At 37.7% G+C, this 16,448-nt stretch overlaps 1 long non-coding RNA gene across 1 annotated transcript in view; it reads left to right on the top strand.

The window, feature by feature from the left end:
* The window catches only part of LOC126427395 (uncharacterized), a 43,198-nt gene extending 37,933 nt beyond the window's left edge, over positions 1-5,265 (top strand). Inside the window, exon 4 of the long non-coding RNA XR_007576664.1 lies at positions 4,537-5,265. This is a non-coding gene — a long non-coding RNA (uncharacterized LOC126427395). The remainder of the gene's footprint in view (positions 1-4,536) is intronic.
* Positions 5,266-16,448: the final 11,183 nt, after the last annotated feature.

The raw sequence follows: 16,448 nt of genomic DNA on the forward strand, positions 1-16,448 counted from the left end.
CCTTGTTTCGACTCAGGTCTTTCAGTGCTCTGTCAAACTCTTCACGCAGTATCATATCTCGCATTTCATCTTCATCTACATCCTCTTCCATTTCCATAATATTGTCCTCAAGTGCATCGCCCTTGTATAGACCCTCTATATACTCCTTCCACCTTTCTGCTTTCCCTTCTTTGCTTAGAACTGGATTTCCATCTGAGCTCTTGATATTCATACAAGTCGTTCTCTTATCTCCAAAGGTCTCTTTAATTTTCCTGTAGGCGGTATCTATCTTACCCCTAGTGAGATAGGCCTCTACATCCTTACATTTGTCCTCTAGCCATCCCTGCTTAGCCATTTTGCACTTCCTGTCGATCTCATTTTTGAGACGTTTGTATTCCTTTTTGCCTGTTTCACTTACTGCATTTTTATATTTTCTCCTTTCATCAATTAAATTCAATATTTCTTCTGTTACCCAAGGATTTCTACTAGCCCTCGTCTTTTTACCTACTTGATCCACTGCTGCCTTCACTACTTCATCCCTCAAAGCTACCCATTCTTCTTCTACTGTATTTATTTCCCCCATTCCTGTCAATTGCTCCCTTATGCTCTCCCTGAATCTCTGTACAACCTCTGGTTCTTTTAGTTTATCCAGTCCCATCTCCTTAAATTCCCACCTTTTTGCAGTTTCTTCAGTTTTAATCTACAGGTCATAACCAGTAGATTGTGGTCAGAGTCCACATATGCCCTGGAAATGTCTTACAATTTAAAACCTGGTTCTTAAATCTCTGTCTTACCATTATATAATCTATCTGATACCTTTTAGTATCTCCAGGGTTCTTCCATGTATACAACCTTCTTTTATGATTCTTGAACCAAGTGTTAGCTATGATTAAATTATGCTCTGTGCAAAATTCTACAAGGCGGCTTCCTCTTTCATTTCTTCCCCCCAATCCATATTCACCTACTATGTTTCCTTCTCTCCCTTTTCCTACACTCGAATTCCAGTCACCCATGACTATTAAATTTTCGTCTCCCTTCACAATCTGAATAATTTCTTTTATTTCATCATACATTTCTTCAATTTCTTCGTCATCTGCAGAGCTAGTTGGCATATAAACTTGTACTACTGTAGTAGGTGTGGGCTTCGTATCTATCTTGGCCACAATAATGCGTTCACGGCCCTCTATATACTCCTTCCACCTTTCTGCTTTCCTTTCTTTGCTTAGAACTGGGTTTCCATCTGAGCTCTTGATATTCATACAAGTGGCTCTCTTTTCTACAAAGGTCTCTTTAATTTTCCTGTAGGCAGTATCTATCTTACCCCTAGTGAGATAAGCCTCTACATCTGTGATGTAGAGATCGACAGGAAGTGCAAAATGGCTAAGCAGGGATGGCTAGAGGACAAATGTAAGACATTTGTCCTCTAGCCATCCCTGCTTAGCCATTTTGCACTTCCTGTCGATCTCATTTTTGAGACGTTTGTATTCCTTTTTGCCTGCTTCATTTACTGCATTTCTGTATTTTCTCCTTTCATCAATTAAATTCAATATTTCTTCTGTTACCCAACGGTTTCTACTAGCCCTCATCTTTTTACCTACTTGATCCGCTGCTGCCTTCACTACTTCATCTCTCAAAGCTACCCATTCGTCTTCTTCTGTATTTCTTTCCCCCATTCCTGTCACTTGTTCCCTTATGCTGTCCCTGAAACTCTGTACAACCTCTGGTTTAGTCAGTTTATCCAAGTCCCATCTCCTTAAATTCCCACCTTTTTGCAATTTCTTCAGTTTTAATCTACAGTTCATAACCAATAGATTGTGGTCAGAGTCCACATCTGCCCCTGGAAATGTCTTACAATTTAAAACCTGGTTCCTAAATCTCTGTCTTACCATTATATAATCTATCTGATACCTTTTAGTATCTCCAGGATTCTTCCATGTATGCAACCTTCTTTTATGATTCTTGAACCAAGTGTTAGCTATGATTAAGTTATACTCTGCACAAAATTCTACCAGACGGCGTCCTCTTTCATTTCTTAGCCCCAATCCGTATTCACCTACTATGTTTCCTTCTCTCCCTTTTCCTACTGTCAAATTCCAGTCACCCATGACTATTAAATTTTCGTCTCCCTTCACTACCTGGATTATTTCTTTTATCTCATCATACATTTCTTCATCATCTGCAGAGCTAGTTGGCATATAAACTTGTACTACTGTAGTAGGCATGGGCTTCGTGTCTTATCTTGACCACTATAATATGTTCACTATGCTGTTTGTAGTAGCTTACCTGCACACCTATTTTTTGATTCATTATTAAACCTACTCCTGCATTACCCCTATTTGATTTTGTATGTATAACCCTGTATTCACCTGACCAGAAGTCTTGTTCCTCCTGCCACTGAACTTCACTAATTCCCACTATATCTAACTTTAACCTATCCATTTCCCTTTTTAAATTTTCTAACCTACCTGTCCGATTAAGGGATCTAACATTCCATGCTCCGATCCGTAGAATGCCAGTTTTCTTTCTCCTGATAACAATTACTGCACCATATCGTTAACTCATTGGAAAGACCTACACATACAAACAATGTACAACATTAGTTATCTGGCAAATACGTACATACAATACAGTACACTTTAGTTTCGTCACCTTCCACAGAATTAAATGTCATTTCTTTGAACTCCATTTTTTGTTGTGAACGCTCTCCAAGTGGTATATCAGTTCTTGCCTCTGAGAGCATCAAAACGTATTGCACTCAGTACATGTCATCTAAATAACAAAGAAAACTGGTTTTTGCTTAATATCTTAATATCATACTGTGATGGAAAAGGAACGTGTAAACAGAATTAATGCACTTATTCATCCATCATGTTTAATACTGCCAATTATGAAGCAGAATCTTCAGGGATGTGGAACAACACAGTGAAGGTGCTGAAACTAGGGCCTGCATTACTTAAATATCTAAAATAAGTTATTTGTGCTTCATGAAACTACTGTGAAAATTCAGGCGAAAGGCCGCACCTCCAACTCTTCATAAACGATCTATCCAGAGGGCCTACACCACAAGTGACACTTTACTTTGCTTAAGTGTACTAGTTACCTGTTAACTGTCAAAGAGTAATACAGCAGTTCTGGCATTAGCCTCCCATGACTTGCCTAGTAATTAACCCTCTCAACCCTTTCATTTATAGCCTTAGCTTGGACCCATTTGTGGGCTTTTTGTGATACGTGAACGTTTCTGCTCAGTCTGCAATGCAGAGAAGCTACTGCAGACGTTCACACTGGTGATATCTCCATAACATTTTTGCTAATATAGCACACTTGACTATAAACCAGCCATCTGGTTACGGCAGTTGTGTTACATTATTACATTAAGGTTCACGCAGCATTTAAATGGTGACTGAGTGGTAACCAACATTTCTCCTACCTTTCCAGAAGCAGAACTGTGTCTCTTCATGTGTTTGTTTACGTCTGTCACTAGCTTATCATAAATATGTAATATTTCTTTCCTAGGCTCTACTTGTATATTCTTGCGATGCTTCACCCCCATACGTCACACAAGCCTGCCACACCACCAGTCTGTGCAACATCAGCCATGGTGTAACGTACGGCGAGAAATTAAGAAAAGCACAACACACACACACACACACACACACACACACACACACACACACACACACACACACACACACCAAGATAGCTCCTGGGAAAATCATAATAACGAAGCGTTCAAAGATCTACATACCGGTAGCTATAACTAACTGGCTCTTACGGCCAACCAATGAGACATCGGTGCCAGTTGAAACAGCTATGTATAATGCCTTGTGGCTGTAGAAGGTGTAATGACAAGCGGCTCGCAAGCCCTGAGGAATCATGGGGTCAACAGAAGCGTCCGATTCCACCTGTCTGCATTGACGTAAGGGTGTTGTCGTGGGTGATGTCATTACGCCATGGTGTTTATGAGTTGGTTGTGTTTGTAGATGTTGTCTTGTTGTGTTTCATGGTGCCCTCCCGTGTGTGTTTGTTTGTTTGTTTTCCGCAGTTGTCTCGTTAATTTGATGGAAGTTTTGGATGGAGATGTTATTGTCTTATTTATACATATTTTTATGTTTGTTGCCATGTATATGTAGTAACATCACAGGTGCCATATTGGAGATGCTTAGAATAGCCATTTCTGCCATATTGGTGATGTCATGGGTCAAAGCAGACGGCTGGAATCTGACACTTCTGTAATCCAGGGATCATGACGTCATCTCTCCCGCTAGTCAATATCGCTGGCAGTTTTCAAACCACGGATTTCTTTGAACCTAGCCATCCTTTGCAGAAGCAGCTCGCAGGCCCTCAGGAATCATGACGTTATATCATGACATGAGGTCATCTCTCATACTAGCCAGTATCGCTGGTAGTTTTTGAACCCCAAATATTCTTTGAGCCAAGCCATTCTTTGTGATGCTTTGTGGGTGTATGTACAGTGCCAGATTTTGTGTTGCATGTGCGATAAAGCATTTCAATTATGGAAAACTTTGTATCCTTCATTTTCCTTGTGTGTGCATATAGAGCCAAATATGGAAGTTACTGTGAAGTGCCTGCAGGATGACTGCAATTTTTTTTCAACGTCTTGGCAAATTTGAGAACATACGCTGCAAAAGCATATGCTTGCAGAGGAGAAAGGGAAGTTTATATTCCAGACAATGGATGGTAAGTAACTTCGTATAATAATTTTATGATGTGCAAGAAAAGTAAAGTGTCTGGTAAATCTACAGAATTTCCTTCTTTGTGCCTATAGTATTCTGATGCACTGTGTTACCCTGTAAAGTTTCTTTCAGTACAACTATGAGGATTATTTGTGGTAACAGCATATTATCATAAGAAATGGCTTCGGTATTTAAGTTGCAATCTTTGTAACTTTTGTTGGTCAGAATTTGTGTAGTAACTGTATTCTAACTTCAGTATCACTCTAATATTTTGTTTCAGTAACATGTTCCTTCACACTTGAAAATTTCTGAATGTTCAAAATGACATCAGTGACCATAGTCAGTATTTTTACAGTAAAATTGCTATGAATTGCAGTGACAGAATCCAGATTTGTGAGTGGTGTTACCTATTTTTGTAATGGATGTTTCAGAGTTTCTGAAGTGAAAGTCCAAAGAAGAGAAGACAGCAAGAAGTAGCTATTTGTGTTTTTCATGGTTTATAGGCCTACTGGGGAAACTTGCCATGTAAAAAAAATGAGTAACGCCTCAAGCTTGGTACCTGTATGGTGATGTGGAAATCCGAGCATTGTTAATAAAGAAATTAATTTTGTGTTTTTTTCGTTTGATTCCTTTATCGTGTTGCCTATAGTTCACAAAATTTAATTGAAATACCAAGTTGATAATTTCAACATAAATTGGACTATGCACATAGCTGTCTCTAATGGCTTTGCTGCTTTTCATCGGTAAAGTATGATTATTCACTAGTCCTTCAGTTTGCATGTTTCTTAATCAATTGTGGCAAAAGAAATCACTGACTCAAAGCATAATTTGCTTGGTACACATAATTGGAAATTGCTTATTTAGTTGTAATTTTACATTTTTAGATTATAGTATTCTCTGAGAGTTTATCTTGCTGCCTTTCTTGGGTGTCGTTTTTCTATATTTAACAAGTTTACTGATATGGTTAATGACATGTTTCACCACCAGGTAGGGTATACAGCATTAAGCGTGCTGTGCTGTTATCGCTGGTGGAAGCAGCATGGTAGTCAATGTGTTAAGGGGGGACTTAGGAACATGGAGAGTAAAGTATATGCATCTATAATAGTCTTGGCTAAAAACATACAGCTAGAATGCTAATTACTGTTTGAGCAATTATCCTTTAGACAGTTAATATCTTATGCTAAATATGTATTAGAACTGAATTCGTAAACAACTTTCTAGTCATTTAATCGTTTGGCTTTGTAGAAATTGAAATAAAAATACTGCAGACCCAAAAATCGCCTGGAAATGGTAAGGAATATCAGATACAAGTAAGTCATTTTGCTCAGTAAGAATAAAGTGTAAAAATGCTGCTATCTGGTTATTACCATGAGACCACTGCACACAAAACAGGGCAGTGTAAGACTTTGTCCCCTAGTTCTCATTGGCTGAAGCAACTAAAATTAAATTTCTGAGAAATGCGGAAACTTTGTTATCCGTATATCCCCAGAATGATTTAAAATTTTTGCAGTGAAATGGCACTGATAGTGCATAACATATTTTGCAACTGAGTCTAAGTACTTAAAAATTGATGTGGGGTATGTATTTCAAGACACACTTGAGAACCAAACCTGACATTTGTATTGACACACAAGTAAACACATCTGAAAGGCGCACTGGGTTACACAAGCATTAACTGTAGGTATGGAATGGGTAATTTACTCAGAAAACTTGCTGTATGAATTTTATATGTAAAGCACACTAAAGTTAAGGGAAAGATGCAGTGCACAGATGAGATACACTTGGATGGGCATGAATTAGTTTTGCTTAGATATATGGAAAATTAACTGTAGTATTATATTGACATATTTGGTGCAGTTTCCTGTGATAGCAACATGTGTGAGGTGCAAATTTGTGGACAGGAGAGATTACATTGAACCTGTCGTGCATGGTGCACTTTTAGTTGCAGTGCAAGGATGATGCCATCCAGATTTGAAAATTAGGGGCCTAGAAATGAACCTCCCATCAGTTTTAATATTTAAAAATAAACATGCATGAAAATGGAAGCTTAATTAGGACTTTCAAATAAATTGCAAAAATTTTCTTGTTTTGCACATTAAGTGCAGCTGACACTTACAAGCACAGGGTTAGTGGCTTATTTTGACATTTATAAGTGTCGGCCACAGCTAACATATTGAAGATTTTAAAGTAACAAAGTAGTTGTTGACATTCTGATATTAATGGATAACAGTAAGAACCACAGCAATGAAATGATGTAAATTACTTAAACCAGGAGTTAAACAAATGTACATAGTCATCACACCCACTTCGTAGTCACTGCATATTTGTGCGCTATAGCTAAGACAGTAACCTTTTGTTTTCTCGTCTGATCTGGGACACATGTCAGATCTTACTTGTTTTGCTAGATCAACTCCCGGTTTACAAGTTTCACCTTTCAGAATTTTGGTAATTTGTAGTCCTACCTCCTGTGGGAAGTGGGGTTGATAGCTGTCTTTTCAGATATGGTCTCATCAATTGCCATTTAAGGAACTTTAAGCAAAAATGTGATTATTCAATTTTCTGTCAGTGTAGAATATACCACTAATGTATTTACCAGAGAAATATACATGATGGCACAGAACAGTGAGAGTCCATCTTCTGGAGCACCTGCTGTGTGGAGTAAATTGTGCACTTCACATCCAGTGGTGCATCAATTTCTTCTTAGGTAGTATCACAGTATTCTACTATCTCAGGCTGTTTATTGTGATGCTCAGTGGAGCAGCATTATGCCTTGAAGATACTAAGCTAACAGCCTTCTTAGGCTTTTGGATGTAATATATCCAAAAACAAACGACTTTTACATTTAGCTGTTAGGAACTCCTTTGGAATCTTTCTTTTTATTATTATTGTGTGTGGCCGTTTTGTGTCTTCTTCCCAGTTTGACATGTACATCTGATAAGCTTAATGAGGATATTTATGGCTACAAACAAAAAATAAAAAATTAAAAAATGTGGTGACTATGCAAATTTAGATAACACACAAGTTGGAATTAAATCTGCAGATATGATCCACCAATCCAAATACAGTTTCAAGATTATCCTCCAAAACTTTACAAGCTGAGGAAGTAAGCACAAAGATTTGGACAACATGTGTTAATAAACCAGATGTTTCAGGTATTACAGAGCACAGGTATACCAAAAAAGAACCTTATTATGCACCCATTAACAAAGCATTTCTGCTCATCATTTAACAGGGAGATCAAGCCTTAAGGTGATGTTGCAAAAGTGGCAAAAATTAGGGCCCCAAAGATGTAAGTTCTTTAAGTGTTGAAGGTGACACTGAACTTCCTGCAATTAACTGTAGTTGTGAAAGGACACACAATTTTGGATATAGACAGACCTCCATCTGCAAGTACAGATATTGTTTTAGCTAATCTCCATCAGTTGCTTGTAGAGAGAGATAGTAAACACTCAGGGAAAATTGCTGGGTAATTATGCTGATAATTGTTCAGTCTTGTTGTTGTTGTTGTGGTCTTCAGTCCTGAGACTGGTTTGACGCAGCTCTCCATGCTACTCTATCCTGTGCTAGCTTCATCACCTCTCAGTACCTACTGCAACCTACATCCTTCTGAATCTGTTTAGTGTATTCATCTCTTGGTCTCCCTCTACGATTTTTACCCTCCATGCTGTCCTCCAATACTAAATTGATGATCCCTTGATGCCTTAGAATATGCCCCACCAACTGATCCCTTCTCCTAGTCAAGTTGTGCCACAAATTTCTCTTCTCTCCAATTCTATTCGATACCTCCTCATTAGTTATGTGATCTACCCATCTAATCTTCAGCATTCTTCTGTAGCACCACATTTCGAAAGCTTCTATCTCTTCTTGTCCAAACTATTTACTGTCCATATTTCACTTCCATACATGGCTACACTCCATACAAATACTTTCAGAAACGACTTCCTGACATTTAAATCTATACTGGATGTTAACAAATTTCTCTTCTTCAGAAACGCTTTCCTTGCCATTGCCAGTGTACATCTTATATCTTCTTTTTAGTCTGAGGAAATCTGATCTCACAAAAATCAGTTTTCACTCTTAAGAATGATGAGTGGCACACACAGATCTGTGTGCACTGATATGTAATACAGGGTACCCTCGGCTTTGTACTTTGCTGCCTTCGTTTGTTGATTTTTTTTATGTAAATGAGAAAATACTGCTCCCCAAATTCAAAACTAGTTCTGTATACTGATGCTACATCCATTGTGTGTGGGCATAAAGATCACTATGAAACTGTATTACAAATTATATAGTTCAGTATTTAAATGAAAGTACTCTCATTGTCAACACAAGATAACAGCAGTAATGGATTTTAATCCCACAAGACATATTTTGAAATTCAGCTGTGCTGTGGAACTGATATTGCCATCAAAGCAATATATATCAAAATCATGGGAGTAACAACACTGGGATACATATGTTCACTCACTGGGAAGTAAACTGGCTTAAAATGTATTTGCGATAAATATGTAGAGCAAATACCGAAACAATACCCACCTATTTTCTGCTTATCATATGTCAATGTATCGATTAGAAGTATGGGATGCCAAACACGAGCAAATCTTCATAAGCTTTTAAAGTTGGAGTAGAAGGCTGTAAGAATAATTTGTGGTGCAGAACTAAGAGACTCGTGCTGTGTTCAATTCCCTAAAGCTGGGATATTAACTGTTATAAATTTGTACACTGATCAGCCAGAAAGTTATAGCCACCTACCTAATACCCTGTACGATCAGCTGGGGCACGGATAACAGCAGTGACGCATCACGGCACGGAAGCAGTGTGGCATTGGCAGGTCTGTGAAGGGAGCTGACAACCCATATGGACACACAGGTCACCTAATTCCTGTAAATTCTGGGGAGAAGTGCAATGAGCTCTGATGCCACTTCCAATCACTTCCCAGATGTGTTCAGTCGAGTTCAGGTTTGGCTATTTAGGGAGCCAGCATACCAATTGGAACTCGCCACTGTGTTCCTTGAACCACACCATCACACTCCTGGTGTTGTAACATGGCACATTATCTTGTTGAAATATGGCTCTTCTAACAACCCTACCACAACAAAGGTCAAAATTTAATAATGATTGTGGTGTTGCTCACTGCTCAGTGCTCAGTGCTAAATACTGCATTTTCGGGCAACAACTAAGTTATTATGTGGCAGGTGTCATTGGAGCACAGTTAATAAAGTCATTTCATGTAATAATGAATAAACTAGGCACTTATCTTTTCGTATTTCCCACGCTGGTCTCATTGTAAAATCGTGGCTCAATTGTCGAAAATCTAGGTGGTGGTGGCTCCAAGCTCGGATGCAAAGAGGCCTAGGTTTTATTCTGCTATATTCAAAAGTTTTATAGATGTATTTCACAAACCATTCTTTGAAGATTAAACCTTTGAAAGTTAGCACAATGATGATGTAAAAAATAATCAGCACTCTGAATTTAAGTTACACTTCCTTTTTATTGCTTTTGTTGCAATATCTCTAACACACAAAAAATCACTTCGCAATACAAAACATACTTGAAAACATCTTTCTCACTGTTCACATTTTATAAGCTGACTACAATATACGTCTTTTCAACATGACGTCCAAGATTTGACTTTCTTAAGGTCCGACTCTCTAACTAACTGATAATCGCTTACGTGCCCAAAAATCAAGAGTTACAAGTATGTCAAAGATCATAGTGACAAAAGAAAGAATACACATAAGAATAATATCATTGCAACATAAACATATCAATGTATCAAAGTACCTCTACATTAATGAAATCGAATCTGAATGTTGTCTCAGAAATATGTTAACTACTTTACAGAAACACAGTAGAATAATGCTGGTATCGAGAGATTCAGGTGAGCTGCCGTAATGGTTACATAATTCAAGTACCATTACACTCTGCACGATTGTCCTGAAGGAGTGTACATGTGCAACCAGGATACGACACTCCTCGGCCATCGTGGTGCCTCGCACGAGCTCCACTGGACCTGTGGATGCCCATAGCATAATGGAGGTGCAGCCAACTTGTTGGATCCTGCGGTACAGGTATCGAGGAGCTGTTCCCCTGGAGGACAACAGATTTGCGCCCATTGCAGTCACACTTGCCAATGTCGTGGTGTCAAGATTGGCATATGCCCGGATTGTCAGCTGCTGCATCCCATCATTAGAAGTGTTCTGTGCACTGTGTGTTCACACACACACAGCCCAGAATTAAATTCCGATGTTCATTCCGCCACAGTCTGCCCAGACTACACTGTCCGACATCCAACCCCGTGATGCCTGTAGTTAGTTTCACCACCTGTTGAAGACACTCACCACAGCACTGCTTAAGCACCCAACAAGTGGTGCCGTTTCTGAAATGCTTATGTTGAGCCTGCAGGCCATCACAATCTGCCCTTGGTGAAATTCAGAAAGGTCATGGGTCTTCCCCATTCTATACATGGACAGCATATTCACTGATACTACAATGCACCATGCGTGTGTCTGACCAGCAGTCATTCCTCACCAGGTGACGCTGCTATTGCCTGGATGGGTTTATACTGATAGTAGGTTCATGATCATAATATTCTTGCTGGTCAGTGTATACTTTTAAACTGAATATGTTGCCCCAAGCTCTTAGTCTAAATGTAGACACTGACCTGAACAAGCATAATACCAGAAACATACATCAGTTTCATCTTATAAGCCACCAAACTGCACTTTATCAGAGAAACCTACTATATGCAGGATTGATGCTTGTCAGTTCAGTCAGATCACTCTCCACTGCAAAATTTAAAGTCAAACTAGAAAGAATATTTATTGCCAACCCACATTAGCCACTGGATGAGTATCTCGGTTTTACACTGAATAAAGGCATTTTCGTATAGGCCTCATTATGTACTTTTAGCATCATTTAATAGAAATGCTTTATTATCCAGTATTAGTTTTAAGTTATTTCTTAAATAACTAATGTAATAAATTAGATCTCAGTTGAAATCAAACAGTGGAAACTTCAGGCTGGAATAACAATAATATGAGGAAAAGGTAGATTGCTTCTCACCGTAAAGAAGACATGTTGAGTTGTCAACAGGCACAACAAAAGGACGTGAAGCATTACCTTTCTGCCAAAGCCTTATTCAGAAAATGAAACACACATACACAGTCATTCATTCACTGTGTGTGTGTGTGTGGGGGGGGGGGGGGGGGGTGTTTTTGTCTTCCTTTTTAAAACAAAGAAGGCTTTGGTTTAAAGTGTCTTTTTATTATGCCTGTCCTGTCTGTAACTCAATGTGTTGTATTTTTAGTGACTAGTAATCTGTGTTTTCCTTATATTGTTGATACACATCTTAGATGTTAAGGTGAAAGGCTCTCTTCCTTCAAATGAAGGCTCACCTACAAATAAATTACTTTTAGACCTGTGCCTTATTGTATCAAAGTTTGTTGTAAAAAATGTCCATATGTGTAGCCCTTTGTTATGAACTCATGAATTAAGCAAAATTATCCTTGTATCATAAGATGATGAATAAAGTTCTTGTCATTATAATTACTATTATTATTATTTCTTTTCTTTCTCAGACGTTATGTCTAGTTAAAAATGGAAAGTGACACGGATCTTGATCAAGCGTGACTTCCTTTTAACTGTACGGTATATGTTACATTGCATTTAGGAACTTCCGGGTAATTGAACAGGTATCAATAATTACAAATTTCTGTAGTTGTATAAATAAGTTTGGATGTAGCTGTATTGCATTGATGTACTGGTGGATATTGTGTGGTATGACTCCTGTAGTTGATAGTAAAATCGGTATAATGTCAACTTTACCCTGATTCCACATGTCCTTGACTTCCTCAGCCAGTTGGATGTATTTTTCAATTTTTTCTCCTGTTTACTTCTGTATATTTGTTGTATTGTGTATGGATATTTCGATTAGTTGTGTTAATTTCTTCTTTTTGTTTGTGAGTATGATGTGAGGTTTGTTACGTGGTGTTGTTTTATCTGTTATAATGGTTCTGTTCCAGTAGAATTTGTATTCATCATTCTCCAGTACATTTTGTGGTGCATACTTGTATGTGGGAACGTGTTGTTTTATTAGTTTATGTTGTGTGGCAAGTTGTTGATGTATTATTTTTGGTACATTGTCATGTCTTCTGGGGTATTCTATATTTGCTAGTATTGTACATCCGCTTGTGATGTGACCTACTGTTTCTATTTGTTGTTTGCAAAGACTGCATTTATCTGTTGTGGTATTGGGATCTTTAATAATATGCTTGCTGTAATATCTGGTGTTTATTGTTTGATCCTGTATTGCAATCATGAATCCTTCCGTCTCACTGTATATATTGCCTTTTCTTAGTCATGTGTTGGATGCGTCTTGATCTATGTGTGGCTGTGTTAGATGATACGGGTGCTTGCCATGTAGTGTTTTCTTTTTCCAATTTACTTTCTTCGTATCTATTGATGTTATGTGATCTAAAGGGTTGTAGAGGTGGTTATAAAATTGTAGTGGTGTAGCCGATGTATTTATATGAGAGATTGCTTTGTGTATTTTGCTAGTTTCTGCTCGTTGTATAAAGAATTTTCTTAAATTGTCTACCTGTCCATAATGTAGGTTTTTTATGTCGATAAATCCCCTTCCTCCTTCCTTTCTGCTTAATGTGAATCTTTCTGTTGCTGAATGTATGTGATGTATTCTATATTTGTGTCATTGTGATCGTGTAAGTGTACTGAGTGCTTCTAGGTCTGTGTTACTCCATTTCACTACTCCAAATGAGTAGGTCAATATTGCTATGGCATAGGTATTTATAGCTTTTGTCTTGTTTCTTGCTGTCAATTCTGTTTTCAGTATTTTTGTTAGTCTTTGTCTATATTTTTCTTTTAGTTCTTCTTTAATATTTGTATTATCTATTCCTATTTTTTGTCTGTATCCTAGATATTTATAGGCATCTGTTTTTTCCATCGCTTCTATGCAGTCGCTGTGGTTATCCAATATGTAATCTTCTTGTTTAGTGTGTTTTCCCTTGACTATGCTATTGTTCTTACATTTGTCTGTTCCAAAAGCCATATTTATATCATTGCTGAATACTTCTGTTATCTTTAGTAATTGGTTGAGTTGTTGATTGGTTGCTGCCAGTAGTTTTAGATCATTCATGTATAGCAAATGTCTGATTTTGTGTGGGTATGTTCCAGTAATATTGTATCCATAATTTGTATTATTTAGCATGTTGGATAGTGGGTTCAGAGCAAGGCAGAACCAGAAAGGACTTAATGAGTGTCCTTGGTATATTCCACGCATAATCTGTATTGGCTGTGATGTGATATTATTTGAATTTGTTTGGATATTAAGTGTGGTTTTCCAATTTTTCATTACTATGTTTAGGAACTGTATCAATTTAGGATCTACTTTGTATATTTCCAATACTTGTAGTAACCATGAGTGGGGTACACTATCAAAAGCTTTTCGGTAATCAATGTATGCATAGTGTAGCGACCTTTGTTTGGTTTTAGCTTGATATCTCACCTCTGCATCTATTATCAGTTGCTCTTTACATCCTCGTGCTCCTTTGCCACAGCCTTTTTGTTCTTCATTTATAATTTTGTTCTGTGTTGTATGTGTCATTAACTTCTGTATAATGACTGAAGTTAATATTTTGTATATTGTTGGTAGGCATGTTATGGGGCGATATTTAGCTGGGTTTGCTGTGTCTGCTTGATCTTTAGGTTTCAGATAAGTTATTCCATGTGTAAGTGTATCAGGGAATGTGTATGGGTCTGCAATGTAACTGTTAAATAATTTAGTTCGATGTGAATGTGTTGAGGTGAACTTCTTTAGCTGGAAATTTGCTATTTTATCTTTTCCAGGGGCTTTCCAATTGTGAGTAGAATTAATTGCTTGGGTGACTTAATGTTGCAAAATTATCACTTCAGGCATTTGTGGTATCATCTTGTATGTGTCTGTTTCTGCTTGTATCCACCGTGCATGCCTGTTATGCTGTACTGGGTTTGACCACATGTTGCTCCAGAAGTGTTCCATGTCTGTTATGTTTGGTGGATTGTCTATTTTAATGTGTGTGTTATCTATTGTCTGGTAAAATTTCTTTTGGTTTGTGTTGAATGTTTGGTTTTGTTTTCTTCTATTTTCACTTTTTTTGTATCTTCTAAGTCATTTGGCCAATGCTTGTAATTTCTGCTTCTTTTCAACTAATTGCTCTATCGCTTCTTGTTGTGAGATTTTGCCTAACCTTTTTCGTTTTTTGTCTGATATTTCATTTCTTATAAACTGTGTTAGCTGTCCGAAGTCTTTTCTCAGTTTTTCTATTCTGATCTGTAGCCTGTGTTGCCATGCTGGTTTTGTGGGTTTCTTCTGTGTGTTGGTTTGTTCTGATCTCTGCCTAGTGTGTATATTTAGTGTAGTGAGTGCTACTATATAAACCAGTAGTTGTAACTCTTCCATAGTTGTATTTTCATTTATTTTGTTGTGTATGATTGTGTTGATAGTTGTTATTGTTGTTTCGACTTGTGGGTTATTTGGTGATCTATGCAAGAATGGTCTAATGTCTGTATTTGTGTCTTTGTATTCTATATATGTCAGCTGAAATTTTTCTTCTGTATCTAACATGTGCGTCACTTCGTGTTCTATTTATGCTTATTCTGGTGGCTGTCTTAAGATTTCGTTTTCCTCTGATTGTTTAATTGATGCATGTTGTTCTTTGTTTGTTTGCTCTGGGATGTTTGAGTCCATTACTGTATTTTCTTCTTCTTCTTCTGATTGCACATTATTTTGTTCCAGTATTTGTTGCACTTTTTGTTTGATGTTTCTTAATTCTGACTGGGGTATCCTGTTATTTTTGATTATTACACGGATCCGATCAGCTAGTCGTTGTTCTGTTAAAAATTTTAATTCTGGGTATCTGGTAATAAATTCTGTGTATACTTGTGATCTGTATCCAGTTGTGTTGGTTCCTAAGTTTGTTGCTTGGTAATAACAGAACGTGAGGTGTCGGTTAACTTCATCTGACCATCTCATCCTTTGTCTTTGTTTTCCTTCTAGGGTGGTTGCAGGAAGCATATCCTGCAAAACACCTCTATTTGGATTTAAATCATTTTCCGTGTGGCTAGCAGTGTTGTTACCATTGTGGACGGGCATAGGGTTCAAGCGTCATCCCTGACCATGACAGTGCTTTTCCGAGGCTTCATTAGTTCTGTCCTGAACCAACTAATCACACTAAAAGAGGGGTTAGCCCTATTAGTGGTTTGTTCATTTCGTCGCCTTTTACGACTGGCAGAACATACCGGAGGCCTATCCTTTTCCCGGGCCTCCACGGGGGTTATTATCATTATTATCTGTCACAATTATTATTATTATTATTATTATTATTATTATTATTGAAGAGAACCATTTATCTGTTACATTTCTAAACGACGAAACCATTTCAAAAAACCACTGTAGGCTGTCTGTGTTATTGTGCAAGATGCCTTCATTGCATTACTGGCCAGTTTTGGTCTTTGGCCAGTTCCAAATGTTGGTGATGTGTGTGTCACAATCTGTAACCAGTTTCATGCTATGTGGACACATGTATACAACAGCTTTTGAACATAGAAACACAACCAACAGCAAGCTTCCTGGTCCTCATAAATTCATGTTACACCTCAACATTAACATATCTGTTCACTTACTTTCATTTCATTATGAGAATGTAACACCACTTCTGTCTGGGAGAGCAATCTTTCAAGCAGTAGGATGGTGTCAGTCTCACCACACTAAAACAAAAA

The sequence above is a fragment of the Schistocerca serialis genome, chromosome 11, assembly GCF_023864345.2.
Source record: "Schistocerca serialis cubense isolate TAMUIC-IGC-003099 chromosome 11, iqSchSeri2.2, whole genome shotgun sequence".
In the NCBI taxonomy this organism is placed as follows: Eukaryota; Metazoa; Arthropoda; class Insecta; order Orthoptera; family Acrididae; genus Schistocerca; species Schistocerca serialis.